We start from the raw sequence: 18,826 nt of genomic DNA on the forward strand, positions 1-18,826 counted from the left end.
GTACTTGTTTCCTACAGCATCTTCACAAGTTCCGTTGCTGTTGTTCTGGGATTGATTTGCACTTTTTGCACCGAAGTACGTTCATCTCTAGGAGACAGATCGTGTCTTCTTCATGAGCGATATGACGGCTGCGTGGTCCCATGGTGTTTATACTTGTGTACTATTGTTTGTACAGATGAACATGGTACCTTCAGGCATTTGAAAATTGCTCCTGAGGATGAACCAGACTTGTGGAGGTCTACAAAACAATTCTGAGGTCTTGGCTGATTTGTTTTGATTTTTCCCATGATGTCAAGCAAAGAAGCACTGAGTTTGAAAGTAGGCCTTGAAATACATCCACAGGTACACCTCAAATGATGTCAATTAGCCTATCAGAAGCTTCTAGAGCCATGACATAATTTTCTGGAATTTTCCAAGCTGTTTAAAGGCACAGTCAACTTAGTGTATGTAAACTTCTGACCCACTGCAATTGTGATACAGTGAATTATAGGTGAAATAATTTGTCTGTAAACAATTGTTGGAAAAATTACTATTTGATGTCCTAACTGACTTGCCAAATGTATAGTTTGTTAAATCTTCTTATGGCTGCAATCCCGTTAACGGGATGAAAGTGCAGGGCTCCATAGTCAAAACATCCAAAATCTCATAGTTAAAAGTCCTCAAACATACATGTATCTTACACCGTTTTAAAGGTAGACTTGTGGTTAATCCCACCACAGTGTCCCATTTTCAAATAGGCTTTACGGTGAAAGCACCACAAACGATTGTTAGGTGACCACCAAACCACAATAAAAACAGCCATTTTCTCAGCCAAAGAGGAGTCACAAAAAGCATAAATAGAGATAAAATGTTTCACTAACCTTTGATGATCTTCATCAGATGACACTCATAGGACTTCATGTTAGACAATACATGTTTGTTTTATTTGAAAGCACTCCAGGAATCCCAGGTCCACAATAAATGTTTTTCTTTGTTCGATAATGTCCGTTATTTATGTCCAAATACCTCCTTTTGTTAGCGCGTTTGGTATACATATACAGGTCGAAGAATACAGAATCAATCATTAGGATGTTTTTAACATATAGCTTCAATAAAGTTCCAACCGGAGTATTCCTTTGTGTCTTGATGAGCTATGGAACGCAAGTGGATACCATGAGGAATGAGCATGATCAGAAAATGGCTGACTGCCAGTCACCTGATAGATTCTGCTCTCATTCAGTCCCACAACACAGTAGAAGTCTCATTCAAATTTCTAGAGATGGTTGACATCTAGTGGAACCCCTAGGAAGTGCAACATCATTAATATCTCAAGGGGATTTAATTGGGAACTGTGGTGAATACATACAAAGCTCATATTTCTCACTTCCTGTTTTGATTTCTCCTCAGGACTTTGCCTGCCATATGAGTTCTGTTATACTCATAGACATCATTCAAACAGTTTTAGAAACTTTTGAGTGTTTTCTATCCAATACTAATGATAATATGCATATATTAGCAACTGAGACTGAGGAACAGGCCGTTTATTTTGGGCAATTTATTCATCCAAGCTACTCAATACTGCCCCCCAGCCATAATACGTTTTAACAAGACATTTGTGGAGTGGATGTAAACTTCTGACTTCAACTGTAGATGTAAGGGGGATATATGAAGGGTCAAATATGCCACTTTACATTTATTAAACATTTATCCACCAATTAATTTGTAGAAGAACATTTCCAACATATACCAGATGTACTGTATATGAGACATTATTTTGCAGAGTTTCATGAAGAGGTACTTCTCATTTAAATTAGTTGGGAGCTTATTATCAGTCATTGGGGAGAGCAAGTCATTCAGAGAGAGAGAGAGAGAGAGAGAGAGAGAAAGAAAGAAAGAAAGAAAGAAAGAAAGAAAGAAAGAAAGAAAGAAAGAAAGAAAGCAAAGCATACTTGACAGGGAAGAATGGTCATCAGTCAGTGTTGTTTACCACAGCATCCTGCCAAGGATTTTCCTGAGAGAGGCTTGTTTTAGTTCACCACCGCCTGATATGGAATTCTAATCCAATATCGAACTAGCGTATCTGGCGCCGGTTTATCAGTATTGGGTTAGATGAATGTACATTCATTAACACCTCGGACTGTTTCAATAATAGACGGCCCCTCCAACTCTCGTGCCAGAGCGACACTCTGAATTTACCTCACATGTGTGAGAATTATGCAGCCTCTACATAGCAGTAAAGCTAATTTTGTCTAAAGGTCACATGTAGGACAATGTCCCCATTGAACCAAACGGTGAGACGCTGAAGCTTTCTTCTGGAGTACATCACTCAGGCGGACTGTAGAACGGTAGATCTGCCCATCGATAACACCCACTGATGAGAGGTGTGTAATTAGACAAAAAAAGTAGACCTAAAATCAATGGTTCCCTTTGCCAAGACTTCCTCCGGGACTGGCCTAAGACCCAGTTTCTTGTGAAGTGGTAGGGAGGTGGAATAAATGACTGGCTGAAACTGAAATCACACGGACTGAGCTGGTTGGGCCCTTGAAGAATCAGGAGATGACAATGAAGAGTTTCTTAAATCTGTCTAAGGTCCACAGCTCTTAGTTCACAATCATCCGTCTCCACAGATGATACCACTCTTAAATAGCCTCTATTTTCCTTGTCTCCTTTCCTTTTCATAACCTTTGACAATGCAGCTGTTACCTGCATCAAGCCCGTCCAAGCCTCCTTAGATCAACCAATGGCAATGAAAGGACAGGGTAATAGGGAAAGGAAAGGAATCAAGACTATTTAAATGCAGCTGCTGTGTCACCTTTGGTCCTCCATCACCAGCCGCTCACAGATGCCCCCGTCTCACATTCCTAGCATCACTTATCTCCTTCTCACGTTCATCACAGGCTGAATAATTTCTCATCAATCGCTAGATGATTGAGGGATGACGCTCTACACGGCTTTATGACTTTCTTTCATTGAAGAAGTAGACCAAGAAGTTAGTAAGTTAGAACATGTAAGAATGGTATGGCTCTGAAATGAACACCATTTAAATACCTTACCAATGATCTATCACGTGTGTGTCACGTAACACAAGCATTAAGAAAGGTAATACATTAAGTCTGTCAGTATTCATATTTAAATCTTGCACTCAATGTTTCAAGGCGTTCTTCTAACAAAATGGGATGTTTTGAATGTCATAGCTACAATAGCAGGGAGATTGTTCAAGATTGACTTTGGGTATTGCCTTCAAACTGGCTATTAGGGGCAACAGTGAGCGCTATTACCATCAGGTAGGCTTGGGTTTCGCTAGGGTGATGTGGACGGGGGTGGCTGATGGGCGTAATCTCATGACTCCCATCCCATTCATGCCTGAACGTAATGTTTTAACCCTATGGCAAACCATAATCCTTAACTTCAAAACACTTTGATGTTTGACGTTTGGAGAAACGGAACAATGCTGAGCAGGAGGAGCAACCCGGAGTGTGAAAAACACTTTGCCGCGTGATGTTTTGAGCAGCTTCGAAATGTGACGTTTGTCTGCAGAATCTGAAGTCAACTTGGTAAAACCGTGAGATCTGGTTGACAATAGATGTTGACAACATGTTGTTAGCAAATACTTAGAACAAAAAAGTCATGCATTATACTTCTATCAAAACAGTAATTGGATCATGTTCCTCATGTTACTGTTTAACTAGCAGACTTAACTCCATTCCATGTTGAAGGAAGATTCTGATGACTCCAATAGAGAGCAGAGACCAGGCTTTGTGGAACCTAGCTCCGACTACAACGATTCGCCCAAGTTCAGTACTTAAAAAAATATCTATATATTATAAAATGCTTGCCATGTACTGTACCTATGTTTGTCCTCTCTAGTTGTATGGCTTTCTTTGTTTGCTGAAATCCATATTTTTTCAATAAACGTTAATCAAATACAACCACCAACTGTTTGGTCATTGCTGTTGCTCTAAAATGGCAACTCAGCGCAAATTTCAAGTGCCAATTTAATCTCAACAAGGAAACAGTCTGTTGTTGTATTTGATTAACGTTTATTGAAAAAGTATAGATTTCGGCAAATAAAGAAAGGCACACAACTATAAAAGACAAACATAGGTACAAGGTAAGCGTTTCATTTTTTGAAGTATTCACCTTGGGTGAATCGATTGAGTCAGAGCTAGATTCCACAAAGCCTGGTGTGGAGCTTAGTCCGCTACTGCTTCACATGAATGATCATAAATTGACAATGGAAGTTAATAAAAAACAGGTAACATACATTCATGTACTGAATAAGTTTTATGATGTTAAAATGACCACTAATTCCAATGTGTGCTTACGTCCAAACAATGTTTAAACACTCTTTAAATTGTCTAAATGTAATCCTATGGGATTGGAGCAATTTGTGAATTTGGCAGAGGTACCAGCCTAGTCTCATAGACTACACATACTATAGTAAATGTAAATCCAGGACACTCAAATTAGTATGATATGTTACATTTGGTATTGTTACAAAAGTAAAATGGCTACTTAAGGCCAAAGTTAAAGTAATGTGGTTGGTCGAGGTGGATGGATGGATAGGCGTATAAACCCAAAGTTTGCGAGTTTGAATCTCATCACGGACAACTTTAGCTAATTAGCAACTTTTAACAACTTAGATTACAAATCTTTAGTTACTTTGCAACTACATAACATGTTAGCTAACCCTAACATTAACCATTTTTAGCTAATACTTCCCCTAACCTTAACCTTAAACCTTCTACAGTGCCTTGCGAAAGTATTCGGCCCCCTTGAACTTTGCGACCTTTTGCCACATTTCAGGCTTCAAACATAAAGATATAAAACTGTATTTTTTTGTGAAGAATCAACAACAAGTGGGACACAATCATGAAGTGGAACGACATTTATTGGATATTTCAAACTTTTTTAACAAATCAAAAACTGAAAAATTGGGCGTGCAAAATTATTCAGCCCCCTTAAGTTAATACTGTGTAGCGCCACCTTTTGCTGCGATTACAGCTGTAAGTCGCTTGGGGTATGTCTCTATCAGTTTTGCACATCGAGAGACTGACATTTTTTCCCATTCCTCCTTGCAAAACAGCTCGAGCTCAGTGAGGTTGGATGGAGAGCATTTGTGAACAGCAGTTTTCAGTTCTTTCCACAGATTCTCGATTGGATTCAGGTCTGGACTTTGACTTGGCCATTCTAACACCTGGAAATGTTTATTTTTGAACCATTCCATTGTAGATTTTGCTTTATGTTTTGGATCATTGTCTTGTTGGAAGACAAATCTCCGTCCCAGTCTCAGGTCTTTTGCAGACTCCATCAGGTTTTCTTCCAGAATGGTCCTGTATTTGGCTCCATCCATCTTCCCATCAATTTTAACCATCTTCCCTGTCCCTGCTGAAGAAAAGCAGGCCCAAACCATGATGCTGCCACCACCATGTTTGACAGTGGGGATGGTGTGTTCAGCTGTGGTGCTTTTACGCCAAACATAACGTTTTGCATTGTTGCCAAAAAGTTCAATTTTGGTTTCATCTGACCAGAGCACCTTCTTCCACATATTTGGTGTGTCTCCCAGGTGGCTTGTGGCAAACTTTAAACAACACTTTTTATGGATATCTTTAAGAAATGGCTTTCTTCTTGCCACTCTTTCATAAAGGCCAGATTTGTGCAATATACGACTGATTGTTGTCCTATGGACAGAGTCTCCCACCTCAGCTGTAGATCTCTGCAGTTCATCCAGAGTGATTATGGGCCTCTTGGCTGCATCTCTGATCAGTCTTCTCCTTGTATGAGCTGAAAGTTTAGAGGGACGGCCAGGTCTTGGTAGATTTGCAGTGTTCTGATACTTCTTCCATTTCAATATTATCGCTTGCACAGTACTCCTTGGGATGTTTAAAGCTTGGGAAATCTTTTTGTATCCAAATCCGGCTTTAAACTTCTTTACAACAGTATCTCGGACCTGCCTGGTGTGTTCCTTGTTCTTCATGATGCTCTCTGCGCTTTTAACGGACCTCTGAGACTATCACAGTGCAGGTGCATTTATACGGAGACTTGATTACACACAGGTGGATTGTATTTATCATCATTAGTCATTTAGGTCAACATTGGATCATTCAGAGATCCTCACTGAACTTCTGGAGAGAGTTTGCTGCACTGAAAGTAAAGGGGCTGAATAATTTTGCACGCCCAATTTTTCAGTTTTTGATTTGTTAAAAAAGTTTGAAATATCCAATAAATGTCGTTCCACTTCATGATTGTGTCCCACTTGTTGCTGATTCTTCACAAAAAAATACAGTTTTATATCTTTATGTTTGAAGCCTGAAATGTGGCAAAAGGTCGCAAAGTTCAAGGGGGCCGAATACTTTCGCAAGGCACTGTAAGTCCTAAACTTAATCCTAACCCCTAACCATGACCCCTAACCATGACCCTATCCTAGCTAATGCTAGCTAATGCTAGCCAGCTAGCTATGTTAGCCACCTTGCTAGAATTCGTAACAGATTATACTTTTAGAAACTTTGTAACATATTGTACGTTTTGCTAATTCGTAACATATAATAAGCATTTCGCTACACTCGCATTAACATCTGCTAACCATGTGTATGGTGACATTTTTTTTTTGATTTGACTCATACGAATTGTTATTTGCAACATATCATATGTAATGGGTGATGAGAATCCACAAATTAACACATACCATACTAAATGAGTTCTATACCAGTGTTTTGGATTTACGTACAGAATAATACAAAATGCTCTGAGACCAGGTTGCAGCTACACAAGTAAATAATTGTGTATTACAACAATCCATATGTAGTCATACTGTTTTCTATATTACCTTGAGCATTTACGACACAACAGGGTCATATGCAATCAAAACTAGTAACCAGGTTTCTGGGATTCAACCACCTTATTTCCATAAAGAGAGAGAACTGAGATACATCTTATATTTGTTACTGTTTCAGAGCAGCCCAATCTGTTACATCAGCTACAATGCAATCAAAACCAATATGAGCATAATTGCAGTGCAAAACCTTGGGTATACATAAAACTATCTGAGCATTTTTGCAGCGCAAGAAACAATGCATTTTCGCCGCAGAGACCTGGTTACCAGGATGGATTAAATAGGGCCTCTAGAGTAATTTACGTAAGCACGACATATACTATATAATCACAAAAAAAAAAAAATGGTACCAAAATACATTGATTTTCACTATGCCACATATTCTGTCTGGGGACTCTAGGAATGGATTAGGGTGAGAGGTTTGCATAGCACCCGTGCTGGCAGACAGTCTCAGAAAGGCTTCCCGTTTAACACTTGGTAGTAAGTATGAAATGTGATTGCCAGCTGTCATACTGGAAGACATTTTAGAGAGAGAGAGAGAGTCATTGTTGCTTCAAGTCATTGTTGCTTCAAGTCATTGTATATTTCTCTGCTAAAGATCTTGGAAGAAGTTGTGCTCAGGCCATATTCAGAATAGAGAAGCCTCTACTTGTACATGGTAATATTTGTCATTAATACATTTGACTGTATATGATGAAATAAACCACACTACTATTACTTAAAGCAGCAATCATCAGTTGAAACAATAACAAAGTACATTCCCCACCACCGTTTAGGTAAAAAGCTGAGGGATTGGGCTGGAGAAATCTAACCACTCTCACATTCATAGACAGAGCAAAGGACTGACCATCCATGATATCAAAATCATAGTTATAACCATGTTTTGGTGGTATATGGTGGTTGTTTACATTTACCTTGTTCACAAGCATTGGAGTAAAATAAGCGTATATTTTGTGTTCTGATGCACTATGAAAGTTGAATTAAGCTCATGAGGCATTTAAAAGTTATATTATTCATGATTGAATGGGTACATATCATTGTTATTATGTATTTTGTATTGATGTAGAAACTGCAGATTGCCCCTTTAAATGTTTCTATTTCACTCTACAGTGTAATAACTGTTAAGCTATATAAAGCCACATTTAATATTGCATAGAAGCATTTGAACATGCACACAGGTATATGCTATGCTGATATCAGCATTTATGAATATGTTATACTTAACATTGGGTAATCAATTGTTTTAAAATGTTTAATGTAGTCACTTCATAGCTTATTGGCATTATCATTTCTCATTCACCCAACAAATCACATTGAGCCCTTTCTGTAACATTAAAACAACTCCTTACATCGGGACTGAGCTATTATAGCGTTGCAATCACATTGTAGATCTCAATTTCACGAGATAGATCTTTTTTTAAAACTGAACACCACTGTCTCCCTAGACACCTAACACATTTATAATATGTTCCTAATAGCAACCACACCATGCAAAGAGCTGAGAATTTCTCAGGCTGTTATTTGGTCCTAATTTCTTGTAACAGAATTAACACCATATTAGATGTACTGTAATACGTTACTTTGATAGATGGTGTTGTCAACAGGGATACCATAATGTGTTTCACCCATACAACTTCAAAAGACAGGATTTTAAAATAAAAAAAAAATCTGATTCCTTCCAAATTTGCTTGGCATTGTGTGCCTTTTGCAAACATCGAAGGTGCAAAAAGTCATTTTAGCGACATCGATGTAAAAACCGGCTTCATAGTTTGTAGGTATACACTCTTTCTAAAAAAAAAAGGTGCTAAGTAGGGGGTTCTTTGGTTTGTCCTCATAGTGGAACCCTTTTTGGTGCTAGGTAGAACACTTCGCAAAGGGTGCAACATATAACCCTCTATGTAGGGTTCTTCATAGAGCCCCTGCAAATGGTTCTACCTAGAACCCTCTATAAAGAGTTATTCCTAGAACCCTCTATAAATGATTTCACCAACAACCCACTTATCATCAAAAGGTTCTTGCTAGAACGCTCTAATCAAATCAAATTATATTTGTCACATGTGCCGAATACAACAGGTGTAGACTTTACCGTGAAATGCTTACTTACGAACCCTTTCCCACCAATGCAGAATTAAAAAGTCTGAAAATGTGCACAAAAAATAAATAGTAATACAATAAAATAACAATAATGAGGCTCAATACAAGGAGTACTGATACTGAGTCAATGTGCTGGGGAATGCAGTGGTTGAGGTGATTGAGGTAACCCACATCAAGGGTTTTACCGATAATCCTTTTATCTTTTCAACGGTTCTTCCTAGAACCCTCTATGCATGGTCACACCAGCCTTATTAACCTTTAAAATTAAACCCTTTATGACAATACATAACATACATCACAATGTGTATTTTTTGGGGGGGCGGAGTTATACCCTTAACACAGTGGTGTTAGAAAGCTCCTGGTTTACAGGCCACATCAGGCCTGCAAGTGAAATTATATTTGCTTGGAAAGTGATGTGTAATTCCTATTGGAATCCAGCCAATCATTGTAACCTGCATTCAGAATGACTGCCACGGTAGGGAAGATTGAGAAATTAAAGTAGCTAAATCATCTAAACTGGAACAACAATCTCAGTAATGGGTGCAATAATGCCAACTCCTAACAGATTGTATTAGTTTTGAAAAATGTATGTTATTTATCTGGAACAACTATCTCTGTAACGTGCAATAAGTCCAACTACAGTACTATCAGATTGGGTAAGTTTATCTTTGTGTAGCATAACATTAATCAACTAATCAATGTAAATGCAAAAAACACAAATCTAAAAATCAACCTGCAATAAAGCATGCTGGGAAATATGATAATGATAGGCATGGTTTTGAGTGTTTTACTCTAAACAGAGTAGAAATGACACAATCACACTTAACTCTGGTCATTAACATCAATACTGATGTTCTTTTACACCACTGAGTGTTAAGTTAATTTAACTCCTGAACTAAAAATATTACAGTGACAAACCAACACTAGGTAAAACTGGCCAATTTGCTCTGTACCATACGATACACTGCTGGTTCACTCTTTCTGTTATGGTGCGTGAATGAGGACCCAAAAGCGAATTAACAAACAGAGTACTTTAATGACGAACATACGTGGGCTCAGATGGACAGGTAGATTCCGACAGGACAGGACAAGGTTGCAGCACACACGATGATAGTCTGGTTCAGGCATGAGACACATAAACAAACAAACAAGAATCCGACAAGGACAGGAGCAGAAACAGAGACAGATATAGGGACCTAATCAGAGGGAAAAAGGGAACAGGTGGGGAACGGGGTGAATGGGTAATTAGGAGGAGACAAGGCACAGCTGGGGAAAAGAGGGGGAGAAAAGGTAACATAACAACGACCAGCAGAGGGAGACAGGGTGAAGGGAAAGGACAGAGACAAGACAACATGACAGTACCCCCCCACTCACCGAGCGCCTCCTGGCGCACTCGAGGAGGAAGCCTGGCGGCAACGGAGGAAATCATCGATCAGCGCACGGTCCAGCACGTCCCGAGAGGGAACCCAACTCCTCTCCTCAGGACCGTACCCCTCCCAATCTACTAGGTACTGATGACCACGGCCCCGAGGACGCATGTCCAAAATCCTACGGACCCTGTAGATGGGTGCGCCCTCGACAAGGATGGGGGGGGGGGGGGGAAGACGAGCGGGGGCGCGAAGAACGGGCTTGACACAGGAGACATGGAAGACCGGGTGGACGCGACGAAGATATCGCGGCAGAAGAAGTCGCACTGCGACAGGGTTAATGATTTGAGAGATACGGAATGGACCAATGAACCGCGGGGTCAACTTGCGAGAAGCCGTCTTAAGGGGAAGGTTCTGAGTGGAGAGCCAAACTCTCTGACCGCGACAATATCTAGGGCTCTTCGTTCTACGCTTATTAGCAGCTCTCACAGTCTGCGCCCTATAACGGCAAAGTGCAGACCTGACCCTCTTCCAGGTGCGCTCGCAACGTTGGACAAAAGCCTGAGCGGAGGGGACGCTGGACTCGGCGAACTGAGATGAGAACAACGGAGGCTGGTACCCGAGGCTACTCTGAAAAGGAGATAGCCCGGTCGCAGACGAAGGAAGCGAGTTGTGGGCGTATTCTGCCCAGGGGAGCTGTTCTGACCAAGACGCAGGGTTGCGAAAAGAAAGACTGCGTAAGATGCGACCAATAGTCTGATTGGCCCGTTCTGCTTGACCGTTAGACTGGGGGTGAAAGCCGGAAGAGAGACTGACGGAAGCCCCAATCAAACGGCAAAACTCCCTCCAAAATTGAGACGTGAATTGCGGACCTCTGTCCGAAACGACGTCTGACGGAAGGCCATGAATTCTGAAAACATTCTCGATGATGATTTGTGCCGTCTCTTTAGCAGAAGGAAGCTTAGCAAGGGGAATGAAATGAGCCGCCTTAGAGAACCTATCGACAACCGTAAGAATAACAGTCTTCCCCGCTGACGAAGGCAGTCCGGTGACAAAATCTAAGGCGATGTGAGACCACGGTCGAGAGGGAATAGGAAGCGGCCTGAGACGGCCGGCAGGAGGAGAGTTACCGGACTTAGTCTGCGCGCAGACCGAACAAGCAGCCACGAAACGACGCGTGTCATGCTCCCGGGTGGGCCACCAGAAACGCTGGCGAATGGAAGCAAGCGTACCCCGAACGCCAGGGTGACCGGCTAACTTGGCAGAGTGAGCCCACTGAAGAACGGCCAGACGAGTAGGAACGGGAACGAAAAGAAGGTTCCTAGGACAAGCGCGCGGCGACGGAGTTTGAGTGAGTGCTTGCTTTACCTGCCTCTCAATTCCCCAGACAGTCAACCCGACAACACGCCCCTCAGGGAGAATCCCCTCGGGGTCAGTGGAGGCTACTGAAGAACTGAAGAGACGAGACAAAGCATCAGGCTTGGTGTTCTTAGAGCCCGGACGATAAGAAATCACGAACTCGAAACGAGCGAAAAACAGCGCCCAACGCGCCTGACGCGCATTAAGTCGTTTGGCAGAACGGATGTACTCAAGGTTCCTATGGTCAGTCCAAACGACAAAAGGAACGGTCGCCCCCTCCAACCACTGTCGCCATTCGCCTAGGGCTAACCGGATGGCGAGCAGTTCGCGGTTACCCACATCATAGTTACGTTCCGACGGCGACAGGCGATGAGAAAAATACGCGCATGGGTGGACCTTGTCGTCAGAGAGGGAGCGCTGAGAAAGGATGGCTCCCACTCCCACCTCTGACGCGTCAACCTCGACAACGAACTGTCTAGAGACGTCAGGTGTAACAAGGATAGGAGCGGATGTAAAACGATTCTTGAGGAGATCAAAAGCTCCCTGGGCGGAAACGGACCACTTAAAGCACGTCTTGACAGAAGTAAGGGCTGTGAGAGGAGCTGCCACCTGACCGAAATTACGGATGAAACGACGATAGAAGTTCGCGAAGCCGAGAAAGCGCTGCAGCTCGACGCGTGACTTAGGGACGGGCCAATCAATGACAGCTTGGACCTTAGCGGGATCCATCTTAATGCCTTCAGCGGAAATAACAGAACCGAGAAATGTGACGGAGGAGGCATGAAAAGTGCACTTCTCAGCCTTCACGAAAAGACAATTCTCTAAAAGGCGCTGGAGGACACGTCGAACGTGCTGAACATGAATCTGGAGTGACGGTGAAAAAATCAGGATATCGTCAAGGTAAACGAAAACAAAGATGTTCAGCATGTCTCTCAGGACATCATTGACTAATGCCTGAAAGACAGCTGGAGCGTTAGCGAGGCCGAAAGGAAGAACCCGGTATTCAAAGTGCCCTAACGGAGTGTTAAACGCCGTCTTCCACTCGTCCCCCTCCCTGATGCGCACGAGATGGTAAGCGTTACGAAGGTCCAACTTAGTGAAAAACCTGGCTCCCTGCAGGATCTCGAAGGCTGAAGACATAAGAGGAAGCGGATAACGATTCTTCACTGTTATGTCATTCAGCCCTCGATAATCTATGCAGGGGCGCAGAGACCCGTCCTTCTTCTTGACAAAAAAAAACCCCGCTCCGGCGGGAGAGGAGGAGGGGACTATGGTACCGGCGTCAAGAGCTACAGACAAATAATCTTCGAGAGCCTTACGTTCGGGAGCCGACAGAGAGTATAGTCTACCCCGGGGGGGGGTGGTTCCCGGAAGGAGATCAATACTACAATCATACGACCGGTGTGGAGGAAGAGAGGTGGCCCTGGACCGACTGAACACCGTGCGCAGATCGTGATATTCCTCCGGCACCCCTGTCAAATCACCAGGCTCCTCCTGTGAAGAAGAGACAGAGGAAACAGGAGGGATAGCAGACATTAAACATTTCACATGACAAGAGACGTTCCAGGAGAGGATAGAATTACTAGACCAATTAATGGAAGGATTATGACAAACTAGCCAGGGATGGCCCAAAACAACAGGTGTAAAAGGTGAACGAAAAATTAAAAAAGAAATGGTTTCACTATGATTACCAGAAACAGTGAGGGTTAAAGGTAGCGTCTCACGCTGAATCCTGGGGAGAGGACTACCATCCAGGGCGAACAAGGCCGTGGGCTCCTTTAACTGTCTGAGAGGAATGTCATGTTCCCGAGCCCAGGTCTCGTCCATAAAACAGCCCTCCGCCCCAGAGTCTATTAAGGCACTGCAGGAAGCTGACGAACCGGTCCAGCGTAGATGGACCGACAAGGTAGTGCAGGATCTTGAAGGAGAGACAGGAGTAGTAGCGCTCACCAGTAGCCCTCCGCTTACTGACGAGCTCTGGCCTTTTACTGGACATGAAGTGGCAAAATGACCAGCGGAACCGCAATAGAGACAGAGGCGGTTGGTGATTCTCCGTTCCCTCTCCTTAGTCGAGATGCGGATACCTCCCAGCTGCATGGGCTCAGCACCCGAGCCGGCAGAGGAAGATGGTAGTGATGCGGAGAGGGAGGCGACGGAGAGCGCGAGCTCCTTTCCACGAGCTCGGTGACGAAGATCAACCCGTCGCTCAATGCGAATAGCGAGTTCAATCAAGGAATCCACGCTGGAAGGAACCTCCCGGGAGAGAATCTCATCCTTTACCTCTGCGCGGAAACCCTCCAGAAGACGAGCGAGCAAGGCCGGCTCGTTCCAGCCACTGGAGACAGCAAGAGTGCGAAACTCAATAGAGTAGTCTGTTATGGATCGATTGCCTTGACATAGGGAAGACAGGGCCCTGGAAGCCTCCTCCCCAAAAACAGATCGATCAAAAACCCGTATCATCTCCTCCTTAAAGTCTTGATACTGGTTAATACACTCAGCCCTTGCCTCCCAGATTGCCGTGCCCCACTCACGAGCCCGTCCAATAAGGAGAGATATGACGTAGGCGACACGAGCAGTGCTCCTGGAGTAAGTGTTGGGCTGGAGAGAAAACACAATATCACACTGGGTGAGGAACGAGCGGCATTCAGTGGGCTCCCCAGAGTAACACGGCGGGTTCTTGATTCTGGGCTCCGGAGATTCGAAAGCCCTGGAAGTGGCCGGTGGATCGAGGCGGAGATGGTGAACCTGTTCTGTGAGGTTGGAGACTTGGGTGGCCAGGGTCTCAACGGCATGTCGAGCAGCAGACAATTCCTGCTTGTGTCTGCCTAGCATCGCTCCCTGGATCTCGACGGCTGAGTGGAGAGGATCCGAAGTCGCTGGGTCCATTCTTGGTCGGATTCTTCTGTTATGGTGCGTGAATGAGGACCCAAAAGCGAATTAACAAACAGAGTACTTTAATGACGAACATACGTGGGCTCAGATGGACAGGTAGATTCCGACAGGACAGGACAAGGTTGCAGCACACACGATGATAGTCTGGTTCAGGCATGAGACACATAAACAAACAAACAAGAATCCGACAAGGACAGGAGCAGAAACAGAGACAGATATAGGGACCTAATCAGAGGGAAAAAGGGAACAGGTGGGGAACGGGGTGAATGGGTAATTAGGAGGAGACAAGGCACAGCTGGGGAAAAGAGGGGGAGAAAAGGTAACATAACAACGACCAGCAGAGGGAGACAGGGTGAAGGGAAAGGACAGAGACAAGACAACATGACACTTTCCCCCTATCTATTCTTCCACTCTCCGCTCAATAAAATCACAGAAAATACTAATTTGAAAGACAGAAATCATGGCAAAGATTTCAACTATGTGAGCACTGTATATGTACAATGATTAAGGGAATCGTTGCACATATCACATGCACACATAATCCAATATAGGTACAGTATAAAACATTCTCACACAAATTTTTACTTTTCAGATTACTATCATTCCTAATGTTAGTTTAAAAACTGAGATAAACAGTCATGCTCAGGTACTGTTTAATAGAAAGAAAACAATTGAAAGAAAAAAAGATTACTCAGATTCAGAAGGGTTCTTTGTTGAACTCTTCTTGCTTGTCAAATAATCCTTCTTTCCTTCCAAAAAAATCATCAAAGAACCCTTTCTTCCAAAAATAGCTGTTAGGATGAAAAAGGTGTTCTCTTTTACTTACAAAGAACCCCCATCTTCCAAAAAGAGTTCTTCAGATCAAAACGGTTCTTGGTAGAACCCTATCCCTCTGCAAAGATCCCTTTAGGAGCCCTTTTCGCTAGGAGTGTAGGTCTTATACTATGCTCTGTCAAACACCATATGTCCATGATGCTCCACCCAATGGGAATAGACACTGGCCAGAAACGAGTGATCTCCAACAACCCACCCGGGACATGGACAACAAAGAGCGATGACGATAGCATATTCCACTTTCTATCATGTGATCACGTGGAACACTCGCCTGGGGAGCGAAGCAACAACTCAAGAACCCCTTTACAACTTGCTAGTCAGAGCCCTTTATCGGCATGTGGAGTAAAACTATTTGATTCCTTAGGACTGGAGGACGTTGGCTGACGCATATGCTGTAGCATACGACTGATGGGAGGAAAGCACAAGGAGCTACGCTGACGTAGATGCTGCATCGGGCCTGTTGAGAGATCCTCCACAAGTTCCATTTTTAACAAGCACACCCACAGAGTGCCAACTCTGCCCTCTCTGTTGTCCAAATGGGTGCTAACTGTCACACGGTTCATTCCACGGAGGAGGAGAGAGACACTGTTTTTTTTCTTTCCTCGTTATAGTCCGTTCACAATGATTTACCCAGACATCAACATTTAGTATGTTTACATGCACATTAATAATTCAAACTGATTAAATGGATTATGGCAGAAGGCCGAGTATGGCTTTATTCATAATCAGGTCATAATCGAAGTAAGCAAACGCTGGATTTCTTAGAAACCTTTAGATTTATGAGGACATGCAAACACCATAATCGGAGTTCCAGCGGTTTATTTGATCTGTGCATGTGCTAGCACCAGGAGCGCTAGCCTCCCTCTTTTGCGCAATTGGAGTGATTTCGGGGGCGAAAAAAATCACATACTCAGGCTTCCCGAAAGTGACATGGTCGCTGTGGTATCTTATCTTGATTGCCGATTTTATAGCATTTGTCCAAGTCCCATCAGGTAGCCTGATTTCAGATGTGTCCATGTAAACAGGATTATTAGGGAAATCAGAGCATGTAAATGTTTTCTGGAACTATTATATGAATATGAGTATTCACAATAATTATATTATTGTGTGCCTTTAAACGTACTCATGTGTTTGTTTAAAAAAACATTTAAATTCTCTATTCCAGAGTCAATTTCGAAATACACATAAAAATGTCTGTCTCACAAAAATGGGAAATTAGTTTACTACCTCCCACCATTTCATTATCAGGTCAATCTCCAAGCGCCTAGTCTAATTCCTTTATCAGGCCTGCTTCTGAATTATGCTCCTCAATGTGTATGAAAGCCATAGAGAGCAGAGAAAAAAACATCACATGGGTGGAATTTTACAGGAAATCAGACTCCAATTAAAGACTATCTACTGTACGCACAGCACCGGCACATACCCACACAAAAACCCTGATGAGCAAACACACACAGAAAAACACACACAGAAGTGCATAAACACACACACGTCCTTATGACACACACACAGCTCCCTTATACCAGCTCATCAGTATGGCCTAAGAATTCTAATCTTGGCAACGACAATAGGCTATTTCTACCCATACATAGCAGCAAAATATGCAATTTCATTTTTAAAGCCTGTCCCTGTGAGGGTAAACAATCTCCATATTATGGTCATGAGTCTTGCATGAAATCACATTGTCACATATTGAGCTTCTGCTAAAATCCATCTTCAATACACAGTTGTGTGTGTGTGTGTGTGTGTGTGTGTGTGTGTGTGTGTGTGTGTGTGTGTGTGTGTGTGTGCTTGCGTGCATGCGTGCGTGCAGGTGTACGCGTGCGTATATGTGTGTGCGTGCGTGTGTACATGTGTGTATGTGTGTGTGTGTGTGTGTGTGTGTGTGTGTGTGTGTGTGTGTGAGACCGTGACCGTGTGTGTGTGTGATCCTGCATGGTTTCAAGGGAAATAAATGACAGCCTATCCAGTCAGCACACCAAACAAAATAAACCGTAATCCGTTGCCACATTGACATCAATTTAGCAGCACCTTCTTGCATGTCTATGGCTGTCAACAGCTCTCAAGTCAACTAACAATATCACCCAGTACAGTCGTAACATTCGAGACAAAATAACTGCGGCTACAGTATGCTGCATCATTGGATGTACCCTTTATGCATTCCTTTCCTCCCACTCAGACAATGACGCACAGAGCTAGGGCAGGGGCTACAGCTAAATGACTTGACACACTCAAGGAAGCAATACATCAACCTGTTGTTTTTTTAGCCAGACATCACGAGGCTGGGGAGTCAGTAATGCTATGGTTGCCATTTATCAAACGACAGGGTTGCTGCAGCTTCTGATCAACGGCTGCAGCACTATAACCAAACAAACAAAACGTGAGCCTAATAAGCACAACCGGGCGACCCAGTGGGAGCATGCTTGGAAACAGGGAGACAGGAAAGAGGCACTGACACACACACATACACAATCACTGACATTCTACGCACATACATGACTCTCCCCCCCTCCCTCCCGAACATACAAACACTGTCACTGAGCTTCTATGCACATACACAACTCTCACACTCTCTCGAACATACATACACACACAAACACACACACAAACACACACACACACACATACAAGGTTATCCGATGACAGACAAAAATAGCATCCATTTTGAAAACTGTTGTTGCCGTTTCTTAGTAATCCAGGGCCCTTGCTGGCTTTCAGAAAACACTTTTCACTATCTAACAGAATAGATTTTTTTTGATACGGCACATTTGATTTATTTGGTTTTATCCCTGCAGAGAGGAACAATCACCAGGTCATGTTTAACAGGAAGTTGTACGAGCAGTAGCTCAGCTCAACCTCTCAGTACCACAGGAATGTGGAGTATACTTACATGCTTTTATCAGTCCTTTTCCAGTATACTGTTATAACATATTTCATTACCATATTATACTACTTTCCATGTAGTCTGGGAAAACTATAGATTGGGGAGACGGGTGAATTAGCATCAGACAACATCCCTTAGGAATCTTTACCACAGATACTTGAGAAATAGGCTGCTTTGTTGATCACACTAAATGTTCTCTGAACTGCATTATGTCGAAGGTAAAAATGTCAAATGGAAATTAGGAGTTACCCTTGCTTTGAATATTAAGTCCTAGTTTCTTTATGGATACCCATGAAAACCATTGAAAGGTGACAAATCAGGTTAAAAGTATCAGACATATTGATTCAAATAATACAATAAAAAAACATTCATTACAATCGGTGAGAATAACACCCCCCCCCCCCCAAAAAAAACGTAGATCTGTAATTACAGAGGTGAGGGACAAGAAATCTTAATGTGTTGATGAACATTTGAGCGCTTTTACATGCCTGGAGGAATTCCATTAACTATCATGATTAAAGCAATCATCAGACTCATTGGTGCCTGTCAGATCTCATCTCTGCCTTCTCAATTACCCAAATCTCC

Source organism: Oncorhynchus mykiss, chromosome 18, assembly GCF_057628025.1.
Source record: "Oncorhynchus mykiss isolate SJ-2025 chromosome 18, ASM5762802v1, whole genome shotgun sequence".
NCBI lineage: Eukaryota > Metazoa > Chordata > Actinopteri > Salmoniformes > Salmonidae > Oncorhynchus > Oncorhynchus mykiss.